Here is a 19,712-nt window from a genome sequence, read left to right on the forward strand (position 1 = left end):
AGGTCTCCCTCTCTCTCTCTCTATCACACTAAATGCGCTATTGCCACACACACACACAGAGCCGAGCTTGAATGACACAAGCACACGTTTATTTCCATGCAACTCTCTGATTGGTCTGGTGTCATGTCTCTGTTGCATTCACTGAACACGGGAAATTACAGTGTTGCCGTCCTCTCTTGTGTCATGATGAGGTTCACGTAAAGCACGGTTAATGTATTATATTATTGAGGGAGAATTGTCCGGGGCTACAGAAAAAACATTCGGGGCTAAAGCCCCGGATACCCAGGCCAGGCGACGCCACTGACCATGATACATCGACATGCTGACTGCACAGGGCTGGGGAACTCTGGTCCATCTGAACTTTGAGCTCTGCGACAGTTCTAACCGGTGGGCTTCGGCCCAGTCTACTCTCCGTAGAAACACAACGGCAACGTGAGCGCAGGGAAGTTTCACTGCTAATTGAGTGAACTTTAGATATGCACTTTATCATTAGAACAAATATACTGCAGCTGTAGATATTTAGTTTTTTTGCATTGGCTTGACTTTCTAAACGTTAAACAACGGGGCTCGCCTCGTCCTTATTGCCCCTGCTGAGGTGCCCATGAGCAACTGATTTGTTCCTGTACAGTTTAGCTGCTGGTGGCTAACAAATGATGCCTGCTTGTGGTGGGCTGCTTTCATGTGTGCATTTCTGTGGGTGTGAAGCAAAAATCACAACGTGTCTATTTCAGAACAACAGAAACACATTTTATTTGATTACTCTTTAATCAGACACATGTATGAATGGTAATGAGAGCATGTTGTAGTGTCTGCCGCACCAGGTGCAGCGTCATAATGAAACATGTGAAGCAGGTGGGAGCTGGTGAGTCACGCAGAACGTTCTGTGGGTACTGCGCTGAATTAGAAAATGTAAAAATGTCTGATGGAGGACATTTAGTGCAGTTCAGGATGATGGGGACTCTCCCTCTCTTCCTGTCTCTATCTATCCCTCTGTCTCTCCGGCTTTTCTGGCTCTCTGCTCTGACACAATTACACTTCAGCTCCTATCAGCTCCCAGGATGCTCCACTGCACCCCAGGAATGGAGGGACACACACACACACACACACACACACACACACACACACACACAACACACACACACACGCACGCACGCACGCACGCACACACACACGCACACACGCACACACACACACTCTCACCAGATTCATTCTCTTTTTGCTAAGACATACCATGGCAGAATTTAGATTAGATATTTATTAGGTGCTCTGTGATTCTTCCAACTGAAAATAGATTTCTGAATGTACACAGCATGCTTTCAGTGCTTTATGAACACAGTGATAACCTTTGCAGCAGGTTCAACTACACATATCTGATTTAGATGAAATCAAACTTTGATGATTCGTACTGGGACTTTGGAATTGATGTAATGAAAACACATTAAAATATCGTCATGAGCAATTAATGATCATTTTCATCTGCAGTCATCTAAACAAACAGATTGGATTCAGAATGTCACAATCTAAAAAAACTATTTACAGTCATTCTGACCCAGCGCCTATCAAAATAAAGATATATATATATATATATATACAAATATACATATATAACTATATACCCATAGGCATATATACATATATACATACATATATAACATACATATTATACCTATATACAAATATACATATATACCTACAATATATACATATACCTATATACCTATATACATATATATATATAACATACATATATATATACCTACTTACATATATAACTTACATACAGTATATACATATATACCTGTATACATATATTAAATACATATACATATATACACATATACCTATATACATATATACTTATATACATATATAACTATATACATAAATACATATACACATATAACTATATACACACATACAGACATATAAGTATATATACCTTCATACATATACAGTATACATATTGTATATATAAATACAGTATATGCATATATACAGATAAACATATAAAGCTGTATATAGTGCTATACTAATAAAGGATCCATTGACGGAGCAGGGTGTGCAAATGTTTACTAAAGTAATACATCGAATCAGTAGGAAAGTCATTTTCTCATAGACTTCTATACAAGTGAGTTCTCATTAGCCACGTTCACACCAAGTACTTTGCCGTACTTAGTGCCGGCACTTAGTGCCCCAGCACTTATTACCCCAGGACACTTAGTACAGATCGCGTTCACACCGGAATAAGTTCCCTGAGGGAAGATTACGCAAATGAGCCGCTGACGTCTCTTCGTCTTCTTCTACTTTGGGTTTACTGGCAGGCTGCAAACCACTTCACGGTGTATACTGCCACCCGTAGTCCCCGGCCGGAAGTCCCCGGAGTCCCCGATTTACTCTGAAGGCTTCAGTAGAAGCTGCTGATGCCCCTTTCACACCAACACGTTTTCAGGGCCGGCTCGGAGCTAGAGCCTGAAAAGTACCGGTTTTTCCTCTTCACACCGCAGCGGCGCCTCCTCTTAGCTCCGGAATCCGGTTCGTTTCCAGCTCCAAAAAATTGTCGGTCTAGAAGCAAGACTCCGGAGCTAAGAGGCGGCGTCGCTTACGTCTCTCTACGAGGCGTGCAGGAAACTAAACCCACCTCCCCTGAACATGGGTCGACTGTGAAGGCAACCACACACTTATAAAAAAAACACACTTTATAAAGTCAGGCAACACTAACCAGGCTTCGTGTGATTCTGTTTATTTGTACCTTACTTTGACCATCCGTTCGCTGTTATTGATCATTGTGGAGAGCAGGCAGACGTTTTGTTTGTTATTATAGCAGCTATCGGATGGAATCAATACATGGGCTGCACAGGTTGTCATGTCCGACTATCACAAGTAGAATCATAATGAAAAATACGCCGGTAAAATGTGCCTGTAGAAAACGGCTTATGCCACAATAGGATAGCAATAGCAAGTAGTCAGTTTAGCTTCGGTTGCTATGCTAACATCACCCATTTTATATCAGAGAAACTTTCATAACAGCTTTGTGATGCCAAACAGCGTCAATTCAGACTGACACACATTCACTTAAGGGGAACTGGGGATATGTATCAGCTGCTTGTGTGACAGTCAGACAGTGAATACTTTAGAGCCGTGTGAGCTAACCCGGAGCTAACGGGAGAATAAACTCCCGTGGAAGAGCAGCCAGCACTGCAGCGGTCGGTAAATGCCGCTGAAACTCATTAATAAACAATGAACCACAGGTATAAGGTTGGAGAAGTCGTTATTTAATTTAATCTGGCTTCGTATGATTAAAAGCAACACGATCATCGACCCGACGCAGTCCCCCGTTGTTGTTGTTGTGAGCTCTGTTGGGGAGCAAATCAGCGATGTAAACGGTGACGTCATGACGCAGCAGCGGCAGCACCAGTCGGGCTCTGGGCGGTGTGAACAGAGCGGGAGCAGAAAAGGGAAACCGGAGCTGAACCAGAAAAGCTCTAGCACGGAGCTAGAATGGGAAAAGCGCTGGTGTGAAAGCCGCATGAGTGCTCTTTTTGGTGTGAACGCGACATAAGGGGAACTAAACACGAAAAGTACGGGGAAAAGTACTCCGGTGTGAACGCGGCTATTGCAACCAGAGAGGGGTCCCTGGGGGCCCTTTGACAGAATGCAGGTTGAAGGGAAGGGATTCTTCACATTTTAAGGTTGCGGTCCATTAGTCTATTTAGCTTAGAAACCTTCCTAACCGAGTGAAATGACCCGGAAGTAAGTCAGTGGCAGCCATGATAAGTGCCATTCCAATTCTCTAGATCAGGGGTGTCAAACTCCAATACACAGTGGGCCAAAATAAAAAAATGGGTACTAGTCGAGGGCCGGACTGGTTCAATGTTTATTGCAAAACTTATTGAAATGAACTTATTGCACATATTAAACCTGGAACCAACAAAGCTTGAATTATTGCCTATAAAAACAACATTAAACATTAAATAATCAGTTGCATTCATTTCTTATGGCTCTATCTGCAGAGTCATTTCTTATGATTACATTTTTCCACAGGCCAACAACAGCTTCAAAAAAACTATTCCCCTCAAAGAGAAAACCAAACATGCCCTGCTGTCGCAAGAAAAAAAGTGCAGAAGGAAACATCCATGTAAACTCAGTGTGCTGCTCTGTGATGCTAGTTCAAGCCAGATACTTGGCATCTCATCTTGGGTGCAAGTTCATCAATGTCTCAGGCTCTGAGCTGAGGAGACCCTCAGGATGGAGTGAAGGTGTGCGTGCAATATACCGGCGGGCCAGATCTAATAGTAATTAGAAATTATCCTGCGGGCCGAAATTAAATCCACCAAGGGCCTGATTTGGCCCCCGGGCCTTGAGTTTGACACATGTGACGTAGATGATAGGAAAGGAGGTTTCAAACTTCCTTTATAACCTCATTTAGCTTAGGAACCACTGGACCTCCCTCACCGAAAGGAGAGGAGAAAATGCTGCCCCACAAGTTATGGTGCTTATTAAGCTTTTTAAAACGTATGTGGTAACTTGCCAAAGTGCTTTGTTTTGAACGTTCATCAGTATTATAATCAAAAAGAGAAATATGAACGTTAGTTTTTTACTGAAATGATCAAATAAAGTCAACATTTCACAGTCTTTACTGAGCTGTGTGGGGTTTGTTCAACTTTTAAAAGATGTTTGAATGGTGATATACACAGTGATAGATGTTAAGGACTAACGTTTATAATAAATACATTTGTATTGATTTTAAGATCTTTTCATACAATCATACGTATTGGGATCATTTGTATTAATGTGGACCGGAGGGAGAGGGTGACGAGCATAATTTTCACTTTCCTTTTTTATTTCAATTCCAACTTTGGTCATGAAGAATATGTTTCTTCTGTTGTGCACGGTGCAGAGTCTCTAGATGAGTTTACAGTAGTCCCTCGTTCTTATTAAACATCCATGTTGTAGTCCGCTGTATAGAAAACTGTAGTTTCCATAGTTTCCCCACAGCAGCAGACGCACATTTATGACGTCCGCTGGCGCATCATAAACACGTCGGATAGTGAAAGTGCAGTCGGATTCTCTAAAGTACTCTCCTAAGTCCTTTTGAATTCTCCTATCCACTATCCCTTAACCCCGTGACGTTTCACACAGAGGTCAAGGGATAGACGATAGGGTTAGAATTTAAGAGCTGATTTTTGGACTATTGGACCGCAACATAAAAGTGTCTGTCTGAAGCTGGATTGGCCAACATAGGGCCACCTGACTTCTCATGTAGTTTTCCAGGTTGTCCCATTTGAAAACATTGAATGTACAAATGTATTTGTCATTTAGGATTGTGGCTAGCTAAATTGATCAACATTTTGTTATGAGTTAACTACCAGAAGCCGACAGTAAAGCAAAAATGCCTTTTCACTAAAGACAGTAACATTAGCTATTTAGCTAGGGAGTTAACCTACAGGCTAACTTACATTTGGAAATGTCTGTTACAGTCGAACCAGATAACGCCTGTTGTTGAACATTTCTAAATGATTGAGGCTTCTAAAATCCACCACGAAGCCAAACGGATTTATCTACAAACTCACAGATTGATGCTAACTCGTCGTTGCAGGGTGTGTCTAAATCTTCATTTTCTCCCCTCCTCCACTTCTTTCTCTCCTTCTTACCCTCCTTTTATTCTCTCCCACACACTCCTCCTCCTCCTTTTCCTCATCCTTCACCATGTGCTGTGGTCATTCAGGAGTTAATGATGTCTGTGCTAATGTGATCTAGGCCAAGGGCGCAATGGAGACACACACACACACACACACACACACACACACACACACACACACACACACACACACACACACACACACACACACACACACATACAAACAGTAGGTCAATAGTGCAAGAGGGTCAGACAGATGGTCAAGTTAACAAACAGCAGGGGAATTTAAACCATAATGTGTGAGCGCCACACAAACACACACACACACACACACACACACACACACACACACACACACACACACACACACACACACACACACACACAATCACACATTATTAAACTTGTGAGAAATATAATTGTTTTATAATTTAAAACAAATCCAATGATATTGTTTAGTCTCTATCTATCCCATAATAACTCCACCATTGGCCTAGCTCGACCCATCGGCATCCTCTCTCTCCTCCTATCCATCATCCATCCATCTCACAACACATGACTAGTAGTCCTCGGCGTGAGAGGACGCTGGCGCTGACTGTTCGCCGCTTCTCTGTCGGAAAATCTCGTCTTTCTTTGTGTTAATCTAAGAGTTTCTGACCACTTTCTGCTGCTATAGTTTTCTAACTATTCTGTGGCTTTTGTGTTCTGATCTGGACACATTTGTTACACCCGATTTCCACTTTTGACGGACGCTCTGGTTTTCTACCCTGCTACACCTGCCATTGTAGCCCACCTGCTAATGCTGCTCCATCCATCAAATACCCAGCCCCATTCTTCGTCCTGCCCCTCCCCGTGGGTCCTGATTCTGGTTCTTTAAACCTCCCGCTCCTGCTGGTCCCCCCATCTGCTGTAAAGGACAGCCCGCGACTGACCTCTCATCCTGTCTGACGGCTGCCAACAGCTCCACTTTCAGCGCCGCTGGTCTACAACCAAAGCCAGCACTGTGCTAACGCTAGCATCCTACCGCGGCACTACGATGTTACGATACTCTGTCTCCCAACTTTTTAATCTCAATAACTTTTCTGCGCTTCCTCTAAGCTTGTCTGTCATCAAATGCCTCAGGCTTCTACGCAGACCGAGGTATGTCCATAGAGGTTCCAAACGCAGATTTGTTTATTCCCAGTCAGGACAATCATCCATAACATCTATCTGGTCGACTAACCACTATGTCCCACAACTGTCATGTCATCTGAGCGCCTTTATTACTCCATACTTTACACCCACCACTGGTCCGTTACAATCCCAGCTGTACCGAAAACCTGGAGTGGATTCCACTGCCCTCTGCTCAGAGCTGGTCCAAATACCTGGAGTGGATTCCACTGTCCTCTGCTCAGAGCTGGTCCAAATACCTGGAGTGGATTCCACTGCCCTCTGCTCAGAGCTGGTCCAAATACCTGGAGTGGATTCCATCGCCCTCTGCTCAGAGCTGGTCCAAATACCTGGAGTGGATTCCATCGCCCTCTGCTCAGAGCTGGTCCAAATTCCTGGAGTGGATTCCACCGCCTTCTGCTCAGATCCGGTCCAAATACCTGGAGTGGATTCCACTGCCCTCAACCACCAAAAACTGATAATAACACACTTCCTTCCACCTCCACTCCGCTCCTCCCCCCCCATCTCACGTTCCCCCCCGCACTGTCAACCTGGACAACCTCTTACCTCTTCAGCCTGTGACCACACCACGCCCCTCCCACTCAACTAACATTGTCCTCCTTAACATCCGATCACTCAACAAGAAAGCCCTCATCCTCCATGAACTAATCTTGGAAAAATCCCTTGACTTCCTTCTGCTCACCGAAACCTGGCAACAGCCCGATGACTTCTTCTCCCTCAACCAAACATCCCCCCCTGGCTTTAAATACATCACTAAACCCCGCCCCTCCCGCCGTGGTGGTGGCCTTGCTGTAATCCACAATCAGAACATCCAGATCACAGAACTAACCCTCCCCTCAGTATCATCCTTTGAATTCATTGCCTTCAAAGCCCCTTCCTCACTGATAGTCGTCCTCATCTACCGGCCTCCTAAACCTCATCCCTCCTTCCTCTCCGATTTCACTGAACTCCTCACACTTGCCTCATCCCTCTCTCAACGTCTGTTACTACTTGGTGACCTCAAAATTCACATGGACTCACCCACCTGCAAGCTGTCATCCGAATTCACAACCCTACTGGACAATTTCACTATCACCCAACATGTCACCTTCCTCACCCATGACAAAGGACACATCCTTGATCTCGTTTGCTCTACCAACCTCCCAGTGATTGACCTCCACCCTTGCCCATTTCCCCTCTCCGACCACAAACTCATACAATTCACCATTGCCCCCCCCACCCGAAACCCCTGCCCACCCAGAAACATCACCTTCCGTAATCTACACTCCATTGACCATAACCATCTCTCCGAACTGCTATCGTCTAATCTCCCCCTGGACGCAACCCTCAGCTCACCTGATGATCTGCTCAACCACCTCAACTCCACCCTGCTCACCTCCCTCAACACTTTAGCCCCCCTCAAAAATAAAACTGTTACTTTCAAGACCTCCTCACCCTGGTTCACACCCGCACTCCGTCAAATGAAGCAGCGAGGCCGCCAACTTGAACGTCTTTCAAAGAAATCATCCCTCACAGTCCATTACATAAGCTACAAACTCCATCTCAATGCATACAAAGATGCTCTTATTGCCGCTAAATCTGCCTACCTCTCCAACATCTTCACTGACCCCTCCCGTAACCCCAGGACCCTCTTCTCCACAGTTAACAAGCTCTTCAAACCCCGTGCTGATAACCTCCCTACTTCTACTTCCGCTACTTGCAGCTCATTCCTCCAGTTTTTCGCAGACAAAATTAACGCCATTAACCACTCCTTCTGAGCTCCATCTGATATACAAGCATCTCCCCCAACCTCCACCGCTACCACTTCTCCCCCCATCTCCCTTGACCTCCTGACTCCTCTTCCCCAGCGCCGCCTCTCCCAGTTCAACCTGGTTACCCCACTTGAAATACTCCATCTGATCGGTTCCTCAAATCCCACAACCTGCTCCCTTGACCCTCTACCCACTCCTCTCCTGAAGTCCTGCCTCCCCGTCCTCTGCCCCTATCTTGCTAACCTTTTCAACTCCTCGCTGTCCCATGGACAACCCGGTATCACGGCAAGATGTGAACATGTGACGATCTACCATGCTGGGAGACGTGAATATGTCACGGTTTCGTCCCTTCAAATGTGACAGTTACACGGTATTGTTAACATGGCCCAGAAATACCCGGAAGTGCCAAGCAAATGGTCTACCGCGCCTATTGGTCGGTTTTTATTGTCAAAATGAGATGTTTTTAATTTATTTTTTAATCTTCACACTTGATTTCGCCGATTTTCTTGTTGCCCTAGCTGGTCGACACCTCTTTTAGCAGAAACAAAGGCTACATTAATGTATTAAATCGATGTTAATCCATGTGTGTGGATCATAGACTGGTGTGGATGTGGAATTAACGGACGTGACGTTGTGCGATTGCGTTGCCAGGCAACGCAATTTACAAACTCTTCAACTACAACCCTAATTATATTTAAAAACATTTTAGAAGGCCTCACGAAATACTTTAATGTAAATTAAAATGTAAATGTGAAGGGGTGTGTGTAATGTGGTGATTGACATTATTCACCCACGGATCTATGGGTTGGGGGTATTGTTCCGCACGGACATTTTAGTTAACCGGACTTACTGTTGATGTGAAATCCGAAAGAAAATACGTTCTACACCATAACGGTGCACAGCTGATATAAAAGGACTTGTCGTTTTTAAAGATATTTGTGATTTTCTTTGAATATAAGAATGTAAATACTGAGTTGAGAGAATAGTCAGGGGTTTTGGGTGATGGGAAACACATCTATGGATTCAGAATTTCAATAGCTTACTGTTAAATGACGGATATACCTTTCTGTCTGTGATGTTTTACAAATCAGATATTATAAGTAAAACATGTGAAATAATATAGCAATATCCTGTACAATTATGTGAAAACATGAATAAAACTACACATCTTCAGATGTTATACATACACAAGTGTCCTTCACTAATAATACAAAGTTATTATGGCTGTGTGTACCTTGTGTGCACCGCCTAGTGGTTAAAGCACGTTATTGAATTAGTTGTGTATATGATATGTCAATGATCCTTAGAAAATCTTGAAATCTTGAAAGGGATAGCAAAATAGCCATTATATACAGTCTTTAATTAACTATTAGTAGAGAATAACGAGTAATGAATATACTTTATAGGGATCTGCAGATAAATGTTTAGTCTTCTCAAGCAGCAACTATCAAATATCTCTCCTGATTGTTGGCACTTGACAATCACCTTTCCCTGAATTTTACTCAGGTGTAACTAAAGCCTGATTTAAGGGTTGTTTATATTTCACATCATTAATCAGAATCTGCAAAGTAACTAAAATAAATGTAGTTGAGTAAAAATACCAGGTTAACCTCTGAATTGTAGTGGAGTAGAATTGCTGTTTTGTTTAGTAATGGATATTGAATATGGAATAAAGGTTTTGACAAGACCTGGTGTAACAATAATCAAAAAGGACATTAAAAGAGCTCCAGATGTTAATGATCTAAACAAAACAGCACACCTGAAATGTATATTTAAATACTTTATTAAGGGCAGTGAATTAGTTTTTTCTGTATGTTTTTCAAATCAGTGTTATACAGTAAGTGTCATAGACAGTGTTACATTGCTATTATTATCCTTAAAATATATATAAAACAAAACCATTTATGATCTTTTTTTTTGGGTGGTTTACTAATGACAGTTAATTCTGTTTCTGCTATTGATGGTTTCATTTTTGTGAAAAATAATAAAATAATAAAATTCAATAACGTGCTTTAACCACTAGATGTGCCTTTCTATCAGCTGTGCACCGTTATGGTGTAAATACAGCCTATCTACCAATTGGATCAAATATAAAAGTCAGCCGAATTAGTATTGATACTGCAAGGAGACGTATTGTGTGAAAATAAATGTAAGATGTTGTTTAATTGCTGATATATTTATGATCCACGTCACGTTTTCAGTTTTGGCGGCAGTGCTTCCTGTTTGTCCAGAAGTCTTCTCATCAGGGCTCTATAAATACAGAACTACGGCAGATATGTAATATTTAATGCAGCCGAACCGTGTATTACAATGCCGTTATGTGATGACCTCCAAAGAGAAAAGCAAGCAAACTCGGAATAAAGTATTATTTTATTTTTAAAAAATGTTTTCGGATTTCACATCAACAGGAGTCCGGTTAACTAAAATGTCCGTGCGGAACAATACCCCCAACCCATAGATCCGTGGGTGAATAATGTCAAACACCACATTACACCATAGACTGTATATATAAAGCATTACACACACCCCTTCACATTTACATTTTAATTTACATTAAAGTATTTCGTGAGGCCTTCTAAAATGTTTTTAAATATAATTAAGGTTGTAGTTGAAGAGTTTGTAAATTGCGTTGCCTGGCAACGCAATCGCACAACGTCACGTCCGTTAATTCCACATCCACACCAGTCTATGATCCACACATATGGATTAACATCGATTTAATACATTAATGTAGCCTTTGTTTCTGCTAAAAGAGGTGTCGACCAGCTAGGGCAACAAGAAAATCGGCGAAATCAAGTGTGACGATTAAAAAATAAATTAAAAACATCTAATTTTGACAATAAAATTTGCTTGGCACTTCCGGATATTTCTCCACTGGTTGGGCCATGTTAACAATACCGTGTAACTGTCACGTTTGAAGGGACGAAACCGTGACATATTCACGTCTCCCAGCATGGTAGATCGTCACATGTTCACGTCTTGCCGTGATACTGGGTTGCCCATGGAACCGTCCCCTCTGCCTTCAAAACTGCTGCCGTTACTCCAATCCTCAAAAAGCCCGGTCTTGATCCCTCCTCCCTCACTAATTACCACCCCATCTCCAACCTACCATTCCTCTCAAAAACTCTTGAACGCATTGTAGCCAAACAAATTCACTGCCATCTCCAAAGCAACCAGCTTTACGAACCCCTTCAGTCTGGATTTCGTCCTCACCACAGTACAGAAACTGCACTCGTCAAAGTCCTCAATGACCTCCTCACCTCTGCTGACACTGGTTCCCTCAATATTCTCATCCTCCTTGACCTGAGTGCAGCCTTCGATACCGTGAGCCACAACATCCTGCTCACCCGACTCAGGGACATTGGTATTGAAGGTATTGCACTCAGATGGCTCCAGTCCTACCTCACTGATCGATCCCACTTCATCTCCCTCCCCAACCACTCCTCTGCCACAGCCTCAGTCACCCAAGGCGTTCCTCAAGGATCAGTACTTGGCCCCCTCCTCTTCATCATTTACATCCTCCCCCTTGGTCAGATACCCCGCCACTTCAACCTGGACTTCCACTGTTATGCTGATGACACTCAGATCTACCTCAGCACCAAATCCCTCCATAACCCACCCCTTACCCATCGATTCCTGTCTGACAGCTATTACAACTTGGATGCAACATAGCCTCCTCAAACTGAACAGCAACAAAACAGAACTCCTCCTAATCGGCTCCAAATCCACCCTCAGCAAGGTCACTAATATAACACTCACCATCGATGGCACCATTGTTTCCCCCTCCAATCAGGCACGCAACCTTGGCGTGATCTTTGACCCCACCCTCTCCCTCGAACCTCACATCCGCCAAACAGTCAAAACCTCATTTTTCCACCTCCGCAATATTGCAAAAATCCTACCCTCTCTCACCCGCCCCGCAGCCGAACGACTAATCCATGCCTTCATTTCCTCCCGCCTTGATTACTGCAACTCACTTCTTTACGGCATCAGCACTACATCCCTCAACAGACTCCAACGGGTTCAAAATGCAGCTGCACGTCTCCTTACGCATACCAAATCATGGCATCACATCACCCCAGTCCTCAAAGACCTCCACTGGCTTCCTGTCTCCCATCGCATCAACTACAAAATTCTGGTCCTCACCTACAAAGCACTCCACCATCTGGCCCCCCCTTATCTCACAAACCTTCTCACTCCTTATCAACCCCCACGGTCCCTCAGATCCACTGCAGCCGGACTCCTATCCATTCCCACATCCACACTCTGTAGCTTTGGGGACAGAGCCTTCTCAGTGGCAGCTCCTAGGCTCTGGAATTCCCTCCCCCAAGATCTTCGTGACTCTGAGTCCCTCACAGTCTGTCAGTCCCTGACAAACTCTGTCTACCCATAAGCCCCCCCCCCCCCCCCCCCCCCCTCTCAATCAACTTCCTCTTGACTGCCTTTTTTTGTTTATCTTATTTTACTATATTTATTTGTTTGCCTGTCCTTGTTTGTCTACCCTCCCTCATACTGTAAAGCGTCTTTGAGTTGTGAAAAGCGCTATATAAATAAAATGTATTATTATTATTATTATCTGTTCAGGGATCAGTTCATATGGAAATGGTCGATTGTCAAACCATCACTTAAACAAAAAAACAGACATGGTGTATTCAGGAGTTTTCTGTACAGGCACACACATGGGCGTCACTTTGTTGGAAAAGTGGTGGGGACTCTTTCTTCAGGTTTAAAAAACCACAACTGTATTTACAATCCCTGCAAACAATACAAACAATACATTACATTCATACATAAATACATACATGCATACATATGCTTATAGTAGTGTTTTTAACAACTAGTGCAGTAACTATGCTGCTGCTAAGCGGGAGCAACCATTGCTTCACTATTCTTCAATTATCACTAATATTAAACGTGTCTCAGGTCCAAACTGCACCACTTGACCACCAGAAAGACCCCTAGAAAGTGAGAACACTCCTCCAGACAGTGCATGTTCTCTTGTGCAGATAAACCTCTCAAAGTGTACAATTCTTTGTGCACGCTATTTTCAGAACATATTTAACAGATTATCCTAATGCCGGTGGGGACAAAGTTGGCCATTTCCAAAAGTGGTGGGCATGTCCCCAGTATAAGTGACGCCTATACACATACATTATATATATTCATATTATTTGTACATCTGACTGTAACATAGATCAGATGATGTGGTGACTTTATTTAAGGACTTCTATAATATGGAATTCTTGTCAGATATAACATGTCCTGTATATATTGGACACAGTGAAGTTTGCTGAGATGTCTCAGAAGTCCTCCTAGCTCCAAAACATCTGAACAGAGGACACCTTTATCCATCACAGGTCTTCTGTTAGTGCTCCGACTCAAAGGATGCTAATATACATATGTGGTTGTAGTGTTGGTATTATTGATGCAAGCTGATATACCAACCACAAGTTCTGTATGAGCTGCAGCCCACACTGAAAAACTGAAACGTTGACTTGAATTAAATGTATTATGTCAAGTTCAACAGATTTCTAAATATTAGGTTCAACTTAATATTATTATTTTCAACTAATGCAGTTATGTGAAATCTGTTTTTTCAGTGCAATGTGGTCAACAACAACTGGTATGGCCGCCCTGTAAAAATATCCAGTTTAACCGCTGAAGAGGTTGGAATTGATATATTTTAGAAGCAAATGGCTTTGTGAAAACTAAAAGTCATTTATTGGGATGAACCGATGTTTCTCCTGAGTCTGTGGCTCTGAACATTGTGAGTTATTTATGCAGCAGTTACATTAAATTAATTCAGTTCCATTTAATTATCAGGCAAACCTGAAAAGATGAGAATCAGGCACGTTAGCATCAACTGATTTAAATTGAATTAAGTCAGCCATGCAAAGAGTAATTTCATTTTCATTTATCAGACAAATTATAATTTTGGCAGATGTGTTAGTGTAAACACCCATCATTCATAGTGAAAGGGAATGAGACATGTTTTCAACATAACATATTGAACAGCACAGTACTGACACTGGAGATGAAGCACACACACACACACACACACACACACACACACACACACACACACACACACACACACACACACACACACACACACACACACACACACACACACACACACACACACACACACACACTTCCAGACCGCCTTCTGTAAAGACTAGAATAGATATTGTACTTTGAAAGATTTGAAGAAGAATAAACTGAGAACCCTACAGTGGAGGAATTAAATTAAATTATTTAAATTAAGGCTGATGTTTTAGAAGAGGAAGAGAAGAAGAGAAGAAAGGAATTACATTACCTCTCATATTAGCCGGACCAAATGAAACTTTTAAATATTCTTTGATACACTTATGTGAATTCTGTTAATAATAATAAAAGGTACAATAAATAAAAACCAAGTGTCCCATTTAAATTGCAAATGAATTAAATGGACTAACTCTGTTATGATGAGAACAATGCCATCGCTGCCATGTGTCAGATATTATCCATCTTTTAGAACAATTTCAATGCGTAAAAAATTGACAACCTGCTCCAGTAGGTGAGAAAAACAGAGGAGGTATAGACTCACACACCGAGTGTTTTATTCCAGTTTGTCCAACATCACAAGGCTAAAGTTACTGACCCATCTGGCCTGTAGAGTAAACCATGTGAACATTTATAGAGCAATTGTTATGGTAGTCTATTACATGGCTATCTATTATAACACTGTGTACACACACACACACACACACACACACACACACACACACACACACACACACACACACACACACACACGTGTACATACACACACTTAGATTTGTAATTACATGTTATTGTTGCCGTGTATGATTAATGAAAAATATACATTTTCAATGATTGCACACAAAGTACAAAGTATATTTACTCAAGTACTGTACTTAAGTACACATTTGAGGTACTTGTACATTACCTGATTATTTTTATTATATAATACTAACACTTGTACTCTACTACATTTTGGTATCAGATGTTGTACTTTTTTACTCCACTACATATATTTGACAGATCTATTTACTAGTTACTTTATAAATTCAGATTCTGACACACAAAACTTACTAAAATACTAACACTTTTAAAATGTGATCATTTGGTTTAGTTTGAACCATCCAACATAACATTTAAGTAAAACCATGAGTGTTAACAGGAAACTTATTGGCAGCAAACAAGAAGACGTTTTTTCTTCAGAAATATTTCTCAGTTCCAGCTTCTCAAATGTAGATTTGTTGCAATGCAATCAGCACTACTAATACTTTAAGTACATTTTTCTACTCGCACTTAAATACTTTTACTTAAGTACCATTCTCGATGCAGTACTTTTACTTGAAATTGAGTATTTGTTTCTGTGTGGTATTAGTACTTTTACTGTAGCAGAGCCCTTCTATCTATACGGCGCTGTACTGTAGTAAAGAGTCTGATTTTCACCTCGTTTAATACTTTTCGCCTCATTCTGAAAGAAAGAAGTGAAATGTGCCAACGTGACGGCCGTCTTGGTGTGTGGTGCGAGACGGGAGATGTAGTTCATTGAGCGGTTCACACAAAAAAAAGTGTTACTTCACAGTTTTACGACACATTTTTATTTTTTTGACTTGACTTATCTTTTAAATTGACAAACATCATATGTGTAATTCGTGGCACAATTCAAACGGGATCGAAAGATAATCTTTCTCTCGCCATTGACTTCAAGGCATAACTTTTCCGAAATAAGGTCCAATGGAGCTCCCCCGGTAAGGGAGGGACTTCGCCTCTCTATACTTTTTGTCCTCTGCAGGCTGGGGGCAGGAAGCTTCGTGGCGTCACCACAGTGCCCCCTGCTGGCCCCCACAGGATATGTCTGTGTCCAGCAGGAGAGAAAGCCAGACAGGAGGGGGTCAGAGAGGGGTTCAGCTCCCAGATAAGGTAAATATAATGTACCATTCATTATATTACAACACAAAATACCTTTACTTCTCATAATGCACTGATTGTGTGTCTTTTGCACACCCTTGCCTTTAACAGTGCCTTTCTTCAGACTTCATGCCTCCTGTTCATATATACAGTCTATGTTCACAACACATACTCCTGTTTGAACAGCAGAGGGCGGCAGAGTATATTAAACATCATGTCCAACAAAAGGCAGGGTTAGTGTAAGAAAAACCTTCATGGTTACACAACACACACTTTTATTACATACTTATATGAGTGTAACATATCTCACGTTATAGCTTTACATTTCAGCATAAACGTATCTTCATGTATCATAAAAATGTATTACTACAACAGTATTTTGTTAACATGTTGCATTTATATGATATCACTGTACTCTCTTTCCTTTCTGTCATTTAGAAGAGAAATTACTCGTTTCATTTAAATAAGTTTAAAGAACGACTAAAAGTCGTTATTTAAGTAATAACTGATTTATTTATTTTGCACGTAGGATTTGGATATCTTCGTAAAGGATCCTTTCATCAGTTTTGATTTGACTCAACTGTTAACTGAACATACTGAACAGAGTTTGAGGGGAACACACAGACGTCTGGAATATGAGACATCTCTGTCTCTTTTCAAATGGAGATCTTCTTTATGCTAAATGTCTGTCTTTAGTCACTTTTACTGTTTTTTTATTAAATACTAGAATATATTTTCACAAGAAGTCATGCTAACATGTACACTCCGAAGCAATTCCACATTTGTAGAGTCTCACAAAATCAATGCTATTTTCTTAGAAATCTTCAAACACAAAGAGGATCATCAAACCACTGTCACTCAAATGTTCTCACTACAAATGATGAATGTATTAACATGCATCACACATAGAAAGGACACATATGCACTTGGAAGCTTCTCTAAGTTAATAATATATATATCATTTAAATGTAATAAATAAGAATGACACTTGTACTAAGTTAAAGAGATAATGCACCAAACGTTTGAACAATTGATAGTCCTAAATGAATCTGTCTCTAATGGCGCAGTTCCACTACAGCGCGGAGCTCGCTTTAAGCGTGCCGTGTCGTGCCGTGCCCGTTTTTGGTTGCGCTTCCACTAGGCCTAGTTCCGGCCCGGCCCGGCCCGGCCCGGCCCGGGGCCACTTTTTCACGTCTTTTCTGGCCCGAGAAAATTGTGGTTCTATCGAGGCCAACAAACAGGGCTGAGTCGGGCTGAGTATGCTAAACTATGGCGCGTTTCCACTACACGACCTCGCTCGGCCCCGCTCGGTATGGCTGGGCCTCGTTAGGACTGTCCTCCTGACAGCAACCACAAAAAGATTCAAATATTTGAACAGGCCTGAGATCAGCTTGTCCTCTGTATTGACTGGAGGATCCGGCTGCTCTTTCTGTAATCTGATGAAAGTCCAAACCAATAGTCCATCTTTCAACACTCTGATGCCCAGTCTGTGACCCAGTCTGATGCCCAGTCTGATGCCCAGTCTGTGACCCAGTCTGTGACCCAGTCTGTGACTCAGTCTGTGACCCAGTCTGTGACCCAGTCTGATGCCCAGTCTGTGACCCAGTCTGATGCCCAGTCTGATGCCCAGTCTCATGCCCAGTCTGATGCCCAGTCTGTGAGCCAGTCTGTGACCCAGTCTGTGACCCAGTCTGTGACCCAGTCTGATGCCCAGTCTGTGACCCAGTCTGATGCCCAGTCTGTGACCCAGTCTGTGAGCCAGTCTGTGACCCAGTCTGTGACCCAGTCTGTGACCCAGTCTGATGCCCAGTCTGTGACCCAGTCTGATGCCCAGTCTGATGCCCAGTCTCATGCCCAGTCTGATGCCCAGTCTGTGACCCAGTCTGTGACCCAGTCTGTGACCCAGTCTGTGACCCAATCTGATGCCCAGTCTGATGCCCAGTCTGATGCCCAGTCTGTGACCCAGTCTGATGCCCAGTCTGATGCCCAGTCTGATGCCCAGTCTGTGACCCAGTCTGATGCCCAGTCTGATGCCCAGTCTGATGCCCAGTCTGTGACCCAGTCTGTGACCCAGTCTGTGACCAAGTACATTTACTACAGATGTAAATCCTTAGCTCAGAAATAAATGATTTTGTTTAAAAGAAGGTCCAGTGATTTCCCAGCAGGACTGTGAGATGAAGTGAAAATGAAGTGGTGTGTGTTGGTGCTGATGAAGGAGCAGTGTGGCTTGGTAATGGGGTTTAATGGTTTGTGTGGACAATGGAGCTCCATGGCAGAGAGGAAGTGTCGGGTATACAGCAGACATTCTTGGTTTAATGTGAACACTGTTTGAAGGAAAGGAACATTTTTAACAACTGCATCAATCTGGGTTCAAGATAAGAAGAAAAAAACACTGGATCATTCAGTGTTTTCACAAGTCAGTGTTTCGGTTTATTGTGGCTTTACAGTAACAGTCATGAGTGCTCACAGTTTCTCTCAGCTTCATTTGTCAGACACAGTCCCTTCACATTTACACTTGGTATTAACAGGATCTGTATCTGAATACTTTATCTAGATGATGACCTCTGATCCATGGTCTTTGTATTTCAATGTGTTTGTGGTCGTGGTGTGATCGCCTCAGCCGGAATATCGATTTGCTTTTCTTTGTTTTTCTTTGTAAGAACGTGGTCATTGGCCTACTTGATTGCACTTATCTTCTGGATGTGGTCCGGTCCTTTTTTCCTAAAACATTGAAATGGCAGGTGTAAATAAGGTAATAGAATGGGAGGGAACACAGGGATTTGAGCCTTTGCAGACAAACATAACACACTACAGGTGAGGGAGACCCCCCAAAAGCAGAACAGCCTCTTTAAAAGATGAATAAAGTAGTCTAAAGAAGACACTATTTAGAAGTGAAAGGTCACAAGACCTGTATAGACTCACTGTCATGGAGATTCTGTGAGGGTCCTAGGGTCAGGAGAACTATGAACCCATAAAGCACTAATAATGAAAAAGGCTAGCCACACATGGACTGAAACACAAACGAGTTGGACAAAGAGAACATTGATGTGAGTTTGGCTAACTGAAGCTGTTCTGAGTGCAAGATGAGGATGTGGAGTATGATCAATGAGCAGCTGAAGTAAAATGTTAGACTTTAACACCAGATCATAACCTAACCAGTCTTACAAATATAACACTATACTGTGCACGTTAATAGTTGAAAATAATGTAAACCCATCCTCACACTA

This window comes from Trematomus bernacchii, unplaced genomic scaffold (assembly GCF_902827165.1).
Source record: "Trematomus bernacchii unplaced genomic scaffold, fTreBer1.1, whole genome shotgun sequence".
NCBI lineage: Eukaryota > Metazoa > Chordata > Actinopteri > Perciformes > Nototheniidae > Trematomus > Trematomus bernacchii.